The sequence below is a fragment of the Bemisia tabaci genome, chromosome 1, assembly GCF_918797505.1.
Source record: "Bemisia tabaci chromosome 1, PGI_BMITA_v3".
Classification (NCBI taxonomy): domain Eukaryota; kingdom Metazoa; phylum Arthropoda; class Insecta; order Hemiptera; family Aleyrodidae; genus Bemisia; species Bemisia tabaci.
In genome coordinates, this window is record NC_092793.1 from 33701801 (window position 1) to 33716124 (window position 14324).

General features: G+C 40.4%; 1 protein-coding gene and 2 long non-coding RNA genes across 8 annotated transcripts in view; 2 read left to right on the forward strand and 1 right to left on the reverse strand.

The window, feature by feature from the left end:
• LOC109029726 (myocyte-specific enhancer factor 2) overlaps positions 1–14324 on the reverse strand; it is a 428152-nt gene that overhangs the window by 80646 nt on the left and 333182 nt on the right. The window lies entirely within an intron of this gene.
• Positions 1–14324, forward strand: part of LOC140224544 (uncharacterized) — a 192120-nt gene that overhangs the window by 3740 nt on the left and 174056 nt on the right. The window lies entirely within an intron of this gene.
• On the forward strand, positions 7833–12830 carry LOC140224540 (uncharacterized). Its single transcript, XR_011899813.1, has 2 exons — positions 7833–10324; positions 10941–12830. It is a non-coding gene; the product is annotated as an uncharacterized lncRNA (long non-coding RNA).

Below are 14324 nucleotides of genomic sequence, written 5' to 3' on the forward strand. Positions count from 1 at the left end.
TACACGGAATTGGGAAAAAACTAAAATCATCAGATTGCGTATTTTATACTGTAGTAGAAGCGGTATACCGCCTACCTGACTCGCGGTATACGAATGATATCAACGGCGTAGGTCCGCAATCACTTATCTCGTCTGCGGTGTCTGAAAACCCCCGCCTCTACAGTATTTTTTTAAGAACAAATTGACGTCATCCCTTGAAGTTTTTGCAGAATTTTCTTCGCACAGAGAAGAAAAATCACGGCAGTTTTAAAAAATTGCCGTTGAGTAGTTTTCCGTTTAAACCGTCAAAGTTCCGTATGACGGGGTGTCTGCGACGTCGCAAACCGAGTTGTGAGATTGCCGAATTACACCGTCGATATCCAATGGCAACGGTAATTTCTTGGCTGGTGCGCAACACGGTCGACCGGGGGCAACAACGTAATGTTGTGCGCGCCACCGCACCGCTTCGCGAGGAGCATAACCTTAAATGAAGGCAACCCCCCCCCCCCCCCCTCCCCGGGACAGGCCCTTACGACAACGGGGCATAATCTATGCGTCTGTAAACGCGTCGTCGTTGCACAGGAGTTATGCGCAACAGCTGAATCGCAACGCGATGCTCCCGCAGGCGGCGGCGCCCTTCGTTCCCCTCCCCACCCGGACGCACCTGGACTGAAATTTCAGACACCCCCCCGACAGCCGGTCGCTTGATCCGCCGGTACGCGTCGATTCGCTTGGTACGTACTACATCAATGCTTGACTGAACGGCTTATTTGAAGAGGGGCTTAACCACCAAAAGTCAAGTTTCGAGGAAACATGAAAAAACTTGATTTCTATGACAATTGGACCGCGTTAAGCAGAACGAACCCAATGCCAAAACAGCCATTGCCCAATTTGATGGGACAGGGCTTGGTTCCTTTCTGCTGAACGCGGTCCGATTATTCTTTACTTTCCTGTTCGAAAAATCAACCGATGATGTTCCACACACCATCAATCATGGAAAAAACGATATAGTGCTGAGCACTAACTGTTTACATGAAATGGAGCCAGCTGATACGACAGCACTGCTGAGACCTACAGTCTGTAGGGCTGGACCCTTAAGTTTTAGGGCTCAGCGCTACTGCCATACTAGCTGGCTCAATTTGATCTTAGTAGTTAGTGCTCCCATGGTCTTATGATTCATAAGACCATGGTCACACGTGGAGAGTCGGGGAAATTGTGCAAGAAAATACAAAGTTCAAAATTTTGGTGGATACAACCTTCTTTCACAAAACCACTCAATGTTGCCATTTTTTACAGTATTCTGGCGGTCTAGAGGCATGCGTGTTTGGTGACAATATTAAAAATCACAGTTGCGCTGGGAGATGTGCACTGGTAAAAAAAACCTCTTGGAGCAATGCCGCGGTGCATTGACTTAAGAGTGCAGTTTCTTGTTGCCGGATTTAAGAGTCTTGAACTCTTGTTTCAAGCGAATGTTGCATTGATTCAAGCGGATTTTGCATTGAAACAAGAGTCCAGACTCTTAAATCCGGCGACAAGAAACTGCACTCTTGAACCAAGAGGTTTTTTTACCAGTGTGGCTTGTAAATTATAATAAAGCAGATACTTAAATGTTAAAAAAGACGTTTAGAGTGTGGAACAATTTGGAAATAAGATGCGTACAGTGCGTACACCATTTAACACGACGAATATTAGGAGGCTTGGAGGACAAGGCGCACAGGTGAAGTTTTTGAAAAAATTGAAATATTCATGACCTGAACTGAATCTAGTTTGAAAGCATATTCTGTGAAAAATTCACAACTAAAATCCAACCTTAAAGCGTCAAAAATTGAGTTTAAACTTCCTTTCCACCGTAAGGCTCCATGTGATTTTGAAACTTTAAACACATATTTCTTGAAATAGCAAAAACTGCACTTGAGCACCTTGTCTTTTGAGCCCCTCTATTGCATTCTGTCAAAATCTCTATTTCTAAAAATGTGGCGGTTACGCCCTTCTTCAAATTACCCGTTCAACTATTGGTAATGTCAACAGATTGATTCGCATCGATTATTTCGCGGGTTATGGACGGCTGCAGGCTGTTAGACGAAGGGGAAAAAGGAGCGATCCTGTTTGTTGAAACGAGTGGTCCCATATGGCCCCCTCCTCCGCCACCAATCAGCTGACAAGGTGAAAAATTGAGCACTTTAATACAGGCACTAGAATTTCACATCGAGAAGAGCGAACCGGGCAGCGCAATGTCTGTGAAGTTAGCACCCAGACTTTTAAAATTTTGAATTTTCTCTTTTGCTCATCATTGCTCATCATTTGCTCACCTCGAAAATCGCTTGCATTTTTTTTGCTCAGGCTTGTACCCCCCAAAAATCGAACTTGAACTTTCAGAGAGGTCATTGACCCTAGCACGCCACTTTGTCCGATTGACATGAAAATAGTCTCAAACGACGCAGAATCATTTGCTCACCTTTGCTCAGCCCTTAGTTTTTGTTGTTCACCCTTCCATCCCCCCCAAAATGAAAGGCGGCATTTTAGGGTACATCAAAGGCAGCACCCCCACTTTGTCTGATTGAGCTGAAATTGGTGTCAAGCGATGCAGGATCATTTGCTCACCTTTGCTCAGCCCTTAGTTTTCGTTGCTCACCTTCCCCTTCCCCCCCAAAATGAAAGGCGGCATTTTGGGGTACATCAAAGGCAGCACCCCCACTTTGTCCGATTGAGCTGAAATTGGTGTCAAACGATGCAGGATCATTTGCTCACCTTTGCTCAGCCCTTAGTTTTCGTTGCTCTTTTCCCCCTCCCCCCCCCCAAAATGAAAGGCGGCATTTTGGCGCACATCAAAGGCAGCGCACCGACTATGTTAAACCGCCATTCGTTTTCGGGAGGAGGTAGGATTCGGGCAACGCAAACGAAGGCCTGAGCAAAGGTGAGCAAATGATCCTGCGTCGTTTGACACCAATTTCAGCTCAATCGGACAAAGTGGGGGTGCTGCCTTTGATGTACCCCAAAATGCCGCCTTTCATTTTGGGGGGGATGGAAGGGTGAACAACAAAAACTAAGGGGTGAGCAAATGATTCTGCGTCGTTTGAGACTATTTTCATGTCAATCGGACAAAGTGGGGGTGCTAGGGTCAATGACCTCTCTGAAAGTTCAAGTTCGATTTTTGGGGGTACAAGCCTGAGCAAAAAAAATGCAAGCGATTTTCGAGGTGAGCAAATGATGAGCAATGATGAGCAAAAGAGAAAATTCAAAATTTTAAAAGTCGGGGTGCTAACTTCACGGACATGGCAGCGCAGCGTGGATCAAATTTTCCTTCTGCATTCATCTGGGGCCCTGGATTCAGCTCCCCGAACAAAATCACGATTTTAGGGAATGTCGTTGAGAGGAGAGAGGTATACGAGCTGACTAAAACTTCACGGCAATTTCAGCGTACTTGAATTAGGGAGAAGCGCACCCTTTTGCTCAGCAATCTCGGTCAATCAAGCACCTCAACTAGTAAGTTAAAACTTCTTTCGCTTTTTATTTCTTCCTTTCCTTTTCTACCTATATTATCTTGACGGGGCGATAAAGTCCCTGATTGCAGTTGTCTTTTCTACTTTTTCCATTACTATTACAGTTCACACGAATGTTCAGGTATAAGAGTGAAAAATATAAACGGCTACTTGACTGTTGAGGTGCATGCGATCCGCAGGTAATCTTATAGAAAGTACCAAATTCCTGGCAGCGTCATTACACAATCTACAATAGTGGAAAATATATTGTTATTGGTCTTCTCCAATACCTAATGGTAGTGCATTTTCAATGTTTAATAAAGCACACTGAAAAAGGGGTTAGACTTACACTGTCTTTGAGAGTACAACGCAAACCCGGGTGTGACGAAACAATTCAGACAATTTATTTGCATTGTGGTACAACCATAATGTGTGTAGTAGTACAACCCCTTCATTGCACGGTTAGTCTAACCCGGTTGCACCACTAGTCTAACACGGTTTTACTGCTAGTCTAACCCGGTTGTACCAATGGTGCAGCCCGGTTGTACCAGTAGTACCAATAGTATAACCCGATTGGTATAATCAGTGGTTTAACCTGGTTACCAGTACAATTGAAGGGCCGCACTAATGCACACGCACATTATAGGGCCGATCTAGTTTGGTGCATGGTCACATAAGAACAAAATTAACTTAAAACCTCAAAGCATAGCTGAACATTATCAGTAAAATACAATAAAAAAGAGGTGAAAACTCACCAGTTTCAATTTTTTTCTTTCCTTTTTGATTTTGAAAGATTTTTCAAAGTGGTGAAATAATCTCCAAGAGAGGCTTTTATAATGGAAAACAGGACGTGGAGACACATGTTCAAACGGGGGTGTTGGAAGGATTAGATTCTGGAAGAATGGTGAATTTTGACCGCGAACCTTCGTAACAACAGCGTTGAAATTCAACGAATAATTCAAATTTTCGCACCGAAACCAGATACGGACGGAACTTGCACTGATTTTGTCGCAGACAAACTAGACCAATCCAACGGCGGAATGATACCGGCGCGGCGACATGTTTATTTATCATTTTAGAAGAGTCGCTGATGTTACGAAGGGTGCATCGATGCACACCGTTACAATCATAACTTATCTGTACAGATACCAGGGAATTCAGATTAGCAGAATGATCAAACTCTAAATAAATCTATTAAAGGTTTCCCTGTAAACCGACGCGATTACAGCTTCTCAAACGTAATTTGAATTTCAACGAAAAATGTGACTTGACTTCGGATTCAACCATCAATTAGGCGTGGTGTAGCCAATAAATGGGCCTGTTGCAAACTTTTGCTAGAGCAAAAATAAGAGTTGTTTCTTATAGATAATGCCTCAAAAATCACGATGAGCGCATCGGCAAAGTCTGAAATGCACTCATAATTTCACAGTCTGCGTAAGAAATTTGCGGTTTTTTGAGCTTCCCGCTTCAAAAACGATACTACGGCACAGGTGAACATTTTGTAAGATGGTCGTTCCATCGTCGGCAATATTCATCATGGCCGACGCCAATCCGCCAAAACACGTGTGATGGGACTCGACCAGAACACCTGAACTGGATTAGACCAGATAACAATCGGCGAGTTAACGTACATATTTTCCACGCCCGAATTGATTGACCTTGAACTCTCCTCGAATTACGCGCGGAACTGCGTGCAAGCGTCGGCCATGATGAATATCGCCGACGATGGAGCGACTCCTCTAACAAAATGTTCACCTGTGCCGTAGTATCGTTTTTGAAGCGGGAAGCTTAAAAAAACGCAAATTTCTTACGCAGATTGTGAAGTTATGAGTGCATTTCAGACTCTGCCGATGCGCTCATCGTGATTTTTGAGGCATTATCTATGAGAAACAACTCTTATTTTTGCTCTAGCAAAAGTTTGCAACAGGCCCATTATGGCAGGATTCTAAACCTCGTCTTGAACTATTCTCATTCCTGATGATGAACACAAACTCAGAACTAGGCACTCGTCTAACCGGGTTTCACTTGGGTATTATTTATTTGTCTTGGACTCAAATCGGTTGGAATACTACTACAATTTCTGCTCATCTCACCCGATTGGACCTGAAGTCTAATTAATATATTTTATTTTTTTTCACGTCTTTTTGGAGTGTAAATGAACACGAGCTAAACCTGTGGTATAGTTATAATAACTTTGGTGGAAGGGGAAAAATGAGAAGAAATAAGTTGCTTTCGTCATATACAACCCGCACATGTGCTGAACGTTGTGATCATACATATGTATATTAGTTTAGTTCAACTTGTCAAGTGGTCACCACCCACTTCTCCGGGGGTATCGAGGGAGCAATCATAAATCACGTAATATACTCCATCGGCATTTTTGACTCTCTTCTCCCATTTTAACGTTTCGTGAAGCAACCTCAGGCCCCCTGAAAAATTACACAACACTTGACGAACCTCCCCCTTTGGAACCCACAAATTGGGGGAAATCGTTGAATTTATAGTTGGGCAAAATTTGAAGTATTTAATTTAGTGAGACACTTAACGTCGCAGAACTGATAATGATACATTTCAGATTTTTTGTAATTTCCACCAAAAGAGAGTGTTACTTAATCCTGACCCCCGATCACCCTTGTAACGCAGCATAAAGCCTGAATAAAGCATGATATCACCCCCCCCCCCCCCAACCCTTTGCGCGTTAGGTAATTTCTGAACACTCCCCTACAATTCTTGACTTTTTAAATTTGCTCCTGACCAAATAATCAATATTCTCTGAAAAGAAAAATGCTTGACATTATTTTCACTGCGGATAACACAATCATGTGAATCTCTTTTCTTCAAGCACTAACCATTCAACTGTAACAACTACAATTTCTAATTGAGACTTCTTCTTCTACTCACTATTCAGAGTGTGATTCCGGTTATTGAACTCCGAGTCGCACTGACTGTGAGACTCACGATCAGTTTAATTGTGTGGACATGCACTGATGTTTTCCAGATTCCAAGTTTCAAGATTATTCTATTTTTAGTCTCATTATTCTATTTTTAGTCTTGTAATTCTATTTTTAGTCTTTTTCGTGGAATTCCCTCTCTTTTCCCTGAGTAAATTCCCTGACAATGGGCCAGTTACGGTGGTCTTAGCATTGTGTTTTGACGCTTGATTCTTGCCGATCAGCAAAAAACAGCGAGATCTGTCCAATCAGCCATTCAGTGCCAACCAGAGACGGATCCAAAGTGAGTCGGAGAGGGGGGGGGGGTCAGAAAATTTTCATAAAATATGCCCTCCCAGATTAAGTTTTAAGCAATTTTAGTATGTAATTTGTGCATTAGTTGAAAGTTGAAAATCTACGAATAATACCTCCTTCGGTGGAATTTAATCTATATTATACAGCTACAAGCAAAATCTTGGAAGCACTATTTCTGACGAACTGCCGGACCGATAAGGATGATCTTTGCAAGTATGTCATCTGTAGTAGATGCAGATGTGCAAAACATTATGAAACCCCGAACTTTTAATGTTGTAGAGCTTTCAAAGCTCATGCCACTTAAGTCCAATATTAATAGCGTGAGAGATAAGTATGCCGTTTCCGCTAGAAACGTCAAGGTGTGGGATTCTACCTGAGTGACTCGAATAAACAATAAAACATTGGAAAAAGCTCATGAAGGGCTCCTCATTTGAAGAGTTGAGGAACGGTACAAAGAGTTCAAGGTTCAAGGTATAAGGTTTAACTCAATTTTTCCTGCATTCTTCCGGCTTCGATTTGTGGCATTGGTCAATTTACTTGATTGCTGAATTCCTATTAATATTTACAGCAGATAAGCAGCAGATAAACAGCAGATACAAAGTGAGAAGGCAGGCGCTGCGTCGCGTCGGGACGGACCAAATATTATTAACTCTTAACGGTCGAAATCCGATTTTTTTTTAAAATTAAGTACTTAAAAATAACATAATAAATGGAAATTTCTCCAGTAAGTGGACTGTGAAAATAATTATGTACATCCAGCTATTCCTCATCATTTAAAAATCTGAGTGTTCCGTCAAAAATTTTGAAATCGATGCAGCTCGAACACAAAATGGTGTATTAAAATGGAAGAACATTTTTGCCTATACACATGCGTATAGGGCCCGCGAACGGGCCTTAAGGCGCGAGGCGCCCTCTCGGGGGTTGGGCCACGTAGCGGTCAGGAGGCAGAGCCCCCTAGTTTTAGTATATAGTTCTATCATGAAACCATTTTAGTACATTACTTAATAAGATCATTTTTTTTGTCTCTATCCCTTTCCCATTTTCCCCTTCTTCCCTTCTCTCTTCTTCCCTTTTTTGTCCCGAGGGGAGGGGGATGCCACCAGCCCCCCCCCCCCCCCCGGATCCGCCACTGATAATAACCAAGGTATCGCGCTTTGAAAAATCCGGTTTATAACTCATACACCGCGGTCGAGAAATCCTTGGCCCTTGGTTTCTTCCACCTTGCTTTCATCCAAGTTACACGTTGAGTATCTAGAGCAAATGTGTGTTACCCTGAATTATAAATGCAAGGTGGAAGAAATCACGGATGTCGATACAACGGTGGATGACGTCATAAACAGAGTTTTTCAAAGCGCAGTAGCTTAAAATTGAATGCAGAAAATTGCTTTTGGGTTAGATCATATTATTTTAAGCCAATCTACAAGAATTAAGCATCAAAACACGATGATGTGACTGGCGCAACTGACCCACTCCCATGTAGGTACGGAATGCTCGACTGAAAAGTTGATAACAACACTCGCGGCTGCAGTTGGATTTTCCAAGCAGCTAACCGAAAATGCGCATTCCTAGAGACCACTGAAACCTTCAGTTAAGTGGGAAAGAGATTTGTAAATCTGGCGGGCCGGCCGCCAGTAGGACAGCCTTGAAGAGTTTGACCTTTACAAAGGGCCTCGGGCCGGACGTCTGACGCGCAGCCAGTTATCAAACAGGTCCAAATTGCTGCCAAATTTTAAAAAACGACAGTTAACCCTCCACAATACCGCGCTCCAATCCATTTTCGAATAGTCGCCTCAATTTTCCATGGATTTACGGGCATAGTTTTCCATGGGTCTATTCCGCGGGTCATATAATCGTATTTGGATGGTTCAAGCTTTACATTGGCAAAAAATAATAGGATACGTCAAAACGTCAAATCTCTACATCAAGAGTGGCGGTAGCCACCCCCGGTCGAGGAAAATGACGTCCTACTAAAATCCCGATTACAAACGGGTGGCCGACACTCTTAGTCACAGGCAACTCCCTTAACTTGAAAATTGATTCGGTTGGAACTCGACTGCAGCCCAAACGACGGCTCGGATTCCTACGATCTTGGTGTCTACGGACGCATCTCAATTAGGACTATAAGTGGAAGAGTTTCATTAAGATCCATTGAGTTTTCAAAAAGTTATAAGCACTTAATGACCCAAAACAAGGAAAATTTTACTTTTTACTTTGCCGGGAAATTTGAATTTCAAGAATCCAGGGTCCTGAGAAAGTCACTCAAACTCCGCGATAACGGTAAACCTTAGACCCATAAAAGTGGGTACCTAAAGAATCGTCATGTTACCGCGTCCATGGGTTTTTACAGTTTTGTAACATTCCTAGTGATCTTAAAGAGAAATTACGGAAAATACGACTAAACTGCCCGTCATGACCATCTTTAACAACAGATTTCTCGCTTACCCGGCCGCAGATCGTAATGGAGCCTATATAAAGGGCACTCCGTGAAGATGTGAGGATTTCATTTTGCCACATAAAAAAGCGCTTTATCTCACGGATAATCCAGCATCCGCTTACATCCTTCAAAATTTTAGCTATAATTTTTGAATTTAGAAAAAAACCAGTAATATAATGGTTCAACGCCATTGGTTCATTCTGTTCAGGTTCGTCCGAGTTTCGGGAACGAAATTCCTGTCGTCGTTATCAACCTCCATCTACTGTATTTATTTGTGAATAATGAACAGATTTAATTTAAAAGTTCAATTCATTTTAGATCCTAACTAATATTACACACTTATATTATTACGCCCACTTTTATCCCGATACACTACTTCATTGGTTTCTTAAAAATCTCAAGTGATTTCTGGTCGGTCGTTACCAACCTCTTTAACTAGTTGTGAATAGATTTACCTAATTTGGATAAGAGTTTAATTCTTTGTAGATGCTAACTACTATATGTACGTACTCTTATTATTACGTCTCACGTGTTCTACTGGAGCCCGATATACCTTAATTTCTCTTAAAATGTTCAAGTGATATCTTTATTTTATTGAACGATATGTGACAAAATTTTAAGTGAGGTTATGTCGTCATGTTTATGTCAGTACCTGACCGAAGCGATAGATGTAATTCCGGTAAATTACGTCAAAGAAATTACACCGAAATTGTGCCAAACTCTCCAAAGGAAGCAGCATTTACATCACAGAATGTATTCTCACTACTAAAGTCTAAAAATTACTGGAATATGAGCCTCGGTCTTCACATGCGACTGTCACTGAACTTCGACCAAAATTTATTCGCTCTATATCTTGCCATCAACCTATGTGCTCTGGAGTGATTATGCTTCTCTGAAGTGTATGTTATTTACATTAAGAACATGTTTCCTTCATGATTTATCTTGGAATCCTCCTATCTCTTCTACCGTTCTTGTTACGCGCGGCTTGCGTACCTGAGTATGTGAGGCACAATTCCATCCCTTTTCGGAACAGTTCAATCATAGGTCAACTGAATGTCACATAATCAAAGGTCTTTGACTGTGAGCATTTGCTCAAATTGGTTTCTTCTGAGTCTCTTTGATTTTGCGTCAGGAGTTGTTAGAAACATCATTTTGCCCAACTTTAGTAACAAGGTCTTTAATGAAAGGTATGTACTCGTATTATTCTCATAATTTCATAAGTTGATGATGAAAACACAATGAAGGCTTCATTTTCTTGCATCGATTACCGTGTGAAATGGGTGCGTCCATTCTTCCTCCGTACAAAAGCGTAACAGAATAAATTGCTTATCTGTTAAGAGGACTACAGTAGTAACATACGTAGGTGCCAGTTCCTACCTAGTTCCATTGGAATAAGTGCGATTGTGTCAATCAAGGCTGAATACAATTATATTAACAATTATCTTTTTATCCAGCCAGAAGTATGTCTTCATGATCCTTACTTTGTCTATGAGCCTTGCCTGATCGCATCAGCCCCAGTAAGTGAGAGGATATACCCACCTAAATCGGAATGGAAAGCTTTGTTTAAATCGCCGCCCCTCTTTCTTGCTGCTTATGTGAGGGGATAATCTTCACCCTGTTAATGGATATTTAATCTCAGTTCTCTGTTTTAAATGAGGACCAGTTTGCTAGAGGGAGCCTCTGTGTCATTCACGTATTGAGTGTTTGTTTACATCAAGTCATAAGGTTATGTTTGCACCCACTTATTGCTATTTATACTTATTGCTAGATGTGTTACTGAAGTATTATTCCATTTTGACCTAGCGAGTGCTTTCTAAGCTCAGCTCCCAGCATGTAATTACTCCAGTGAAACAGTGCACGTAAAATATCAGGTGTTCGGAGTTCAGTATTGACCTACCTAGTTTCTGCACCGCTAATCGTCCAAGGCTGAATGTGATTAGATCAATTGGTATCATTTATGAGAAGAAATGGAAAGCTCGCATATCACCTTCCATATATTAACTAAATGCTCTTATCAAGAGATTGCCGTTTCGGTTGATGTCTGTCAGTGAACCTTAAAAACTCAAGGAATTTAAGAGGTAAATTTTGCGATATTTTATCCTTAAAATGCCTGTATTACGACCAAATACTTTCTTCGTGGCTATTGCATTTTTTAAAATAACTTATAAGGCACTTCCTAGGTGGGCAAGTATATGATTTGACAAATTTTATGGTGAAGCGATATTATTCGAAATTAATCCAAGAGAAAGACAAGCTATTTCATTGCATGCGCAGGTATTTTTTTGCAATGGCCGATACTTAATAAGGTCAGTGAGAAATTCTCTTAATAGGTATTCATTGTCAGAACCTGCAGCCTGATTGTCGAAATTGTGTGTTTCTCGGGTAGACATAGATGACATAGGTCAAAAGGCGGTACGTGATTGGTCGGCGCTATGTCTTGTCGCTGTTTTGTCGTGCCTCTGATGGGTGGAACCCTAGACAAGCTAAAGGCATCTCTTAAGTTTCCGACAGTATGTTGTCCATTCCACCAGACAAAGGCACGATAAAGCAGCGATAAGACATATTTGATCAATAACGCTCCACCTTTTAACCAATGTCATCTGTGTCTACCTTTCAAACACAAACTTTCAACAATCAGGCTGCTGGCACCCTCAAGTTAGGAAGATCATCTTATGCGATAAGTATGCCTGTTGCCAAATTTTCAATGAGAAATTAAGTATTCAGGGGAAATGAAAATATTTCTCATTTCATTGCAATCATCGACAATTTTTCTTTTACAATGCTCCTTAGAGTATGGTGTACCTAGAGTCTGTAGGAACAAAGTTTGGATGTTTGGATGCTCTAAAGAATAATAATCCCAAAAGTCATGAAAATACCTAGCTGGTTTAAAGACATGCCACACCAAATAGACTCATTTTGGTAAAATTTGTGCTCTACTACTTCATTCACTGGTTGTTTCATGAATAATTCATCATTCCATACAGAGTACCTATGATTTATAAGGCAACGCTCTCATGAATTTCCATTATCATCTGATAGGTTGCTGAGTGATGAAATTCAGTATCGAAAAACTTGCTGCTAGCATTAATACAAACATAGGTGCGCTTCAGAGGGATGATGTGCGTAGTTGAGACAAATGAGCAAAATTACCTATTTTATCACTTGGAATAAGCTTACAGTGTAATGCCTATGACAATAAGTTATACTCTTTTTCCATTAATTTTCTCACGCAGGTAAATGACAACTCGATAGCTATTTAACCCCTCCCCCTCCCCTGTCACCCTTTTCCTGTGAGCCTTTCCAATAGGTATACTGATACATTTGACTACCTTAGGTAGCCCCACTACTTTCAACTACCTATTTCCAGACTGATCACAAAGTCAGTGGGTGCTATTAAAATTTCCGCTGAATGTGTTAGTGCTTTAGCAGATGTTGTTTACTTTCCATTCATTCAGGATTTTCAAATAGCCAATAGTACCTACTTAATATTTTATGGTCACACATTTCTCCATTCAAAAACGAGCTGATATAAACTACAAAAACCCTCAAAAACATTTTCGGGCAAAAAATTCGGTCGAGGAAATTGACGTGTTACATCTTATTAACCAAAAAAATTCCCTTTCACCCCTCCAAGAAGGTTGATAAAACTAAGTAAGTAACTATGAGATGGCAAAAAGCTCTCTTAAATTCTCAGGGTCCATCAAGGCCACATATGTCCAAAAACTTACTCTATATGGTTTAAAAAAAAGAAACAAAAAATAATCCCTTAACAAAAAGAAAATTTAAAAAAAAATAAAAAAAAAAAAAAAAAAACAAGCAGTGAACTCCAACACAATGTGTTGATAAGGCGCGTCATTAACTCGCACATATCAACCCCTTTAGTTTTCATTTACAGAGATTTCAAAATAGGCAAACAGCATAAAAAGAGAATTCACGATCCAACACTGCGAGGTCAAAGACGCACCTTGACGAGACCGTGTATTGTGAAAGTAGAAAGCTATTCGAACAAATTTAAGTTTTTTGATCTGCCTCAAGCAAAATCTTATCAGATTCTTGAAGAAAAGTGCTACGGAATAATTTAAGCGAAGAAAGGAAAAATTCTGTCGAACTCCTAGAAGATAAAGTCGATTTAAAGGTATTTTGGGGCTAAAATACCCAAATCACCGGTAGTAAAAATCCCGTTATATTATTGAAAAGAAATTGACTCGATATAAATGCAATTGCATTAAATACGTCTTGATTTTGTTATTTTAAACGTCTTTCCATGCAAAGAAGTTCAACCATGTCGTTGCTTTATTCATTCATGAATTGAAAGTAAGCAATCTACATCCCGAAAATCTACTGATTTGCCGTAAAAAATTGCAGAAACTTGATATACCAGGTCGATGCACCCACTCGTTGAATTTACCAACCAATTTTGTGAGTGCAAATGTGTAAGAATCAATATGCTATAGTCATTTTGGGTGCATTTATTTTTCATGAAACAATAATAATTTCAATCCCGAAAAACCATCAATTTTCCGTATAAAATCGAAAAAATCAAAATATGTCAACTCCCCGACGTGAAAATTAGATTCTACGTATGTAAAATGTAAATACTTATGTATCGATATGCTGAACAGAACTATGTGTGGACAGTCAGAAGCCCGCGGCAACATTAATTCAACAGAAAAACTGTAAAAATTAGATAGGATTTTAGCCGCTTTGCCCGCCTCTCCTCGCTACTTACAACAAACCGTTCTTATACTCATCTCAAAATTTTTCTCAGAGCTTTGGGTTATTATCAGCTTCCATTTAAACTCCGGTTCGATGGCCGAATCGGCTGCCAAAAAAGCAAGCCACTGTTGAGGGGTTCTATGAGAAATTCGTGATATTATCGGCTCTCAGGAAATCACCCCATGGCTAAAATTGGTGGTATAAATGTTTAAGTGCTTAAAATAATCGTATTCAAGAAACTAAGGAATTAAACTATGGAGTCAATTTCTTTTTAATAATATAACGAATTTACTACCGGTGATTTAGCTATTATAGCCCCAGAATACTTTTAAAGCGCCTTTGCGTTCCAGAATCTCGACGGAATTTTTTTTTTTTTTTTTTTTGCTTAAACGATTCAAGAAACATTGTAGTTAAAAATATAAAGATTTTTCGATTTGGACGTATGAAAAATGTTTAACTCGTTCAGGCACA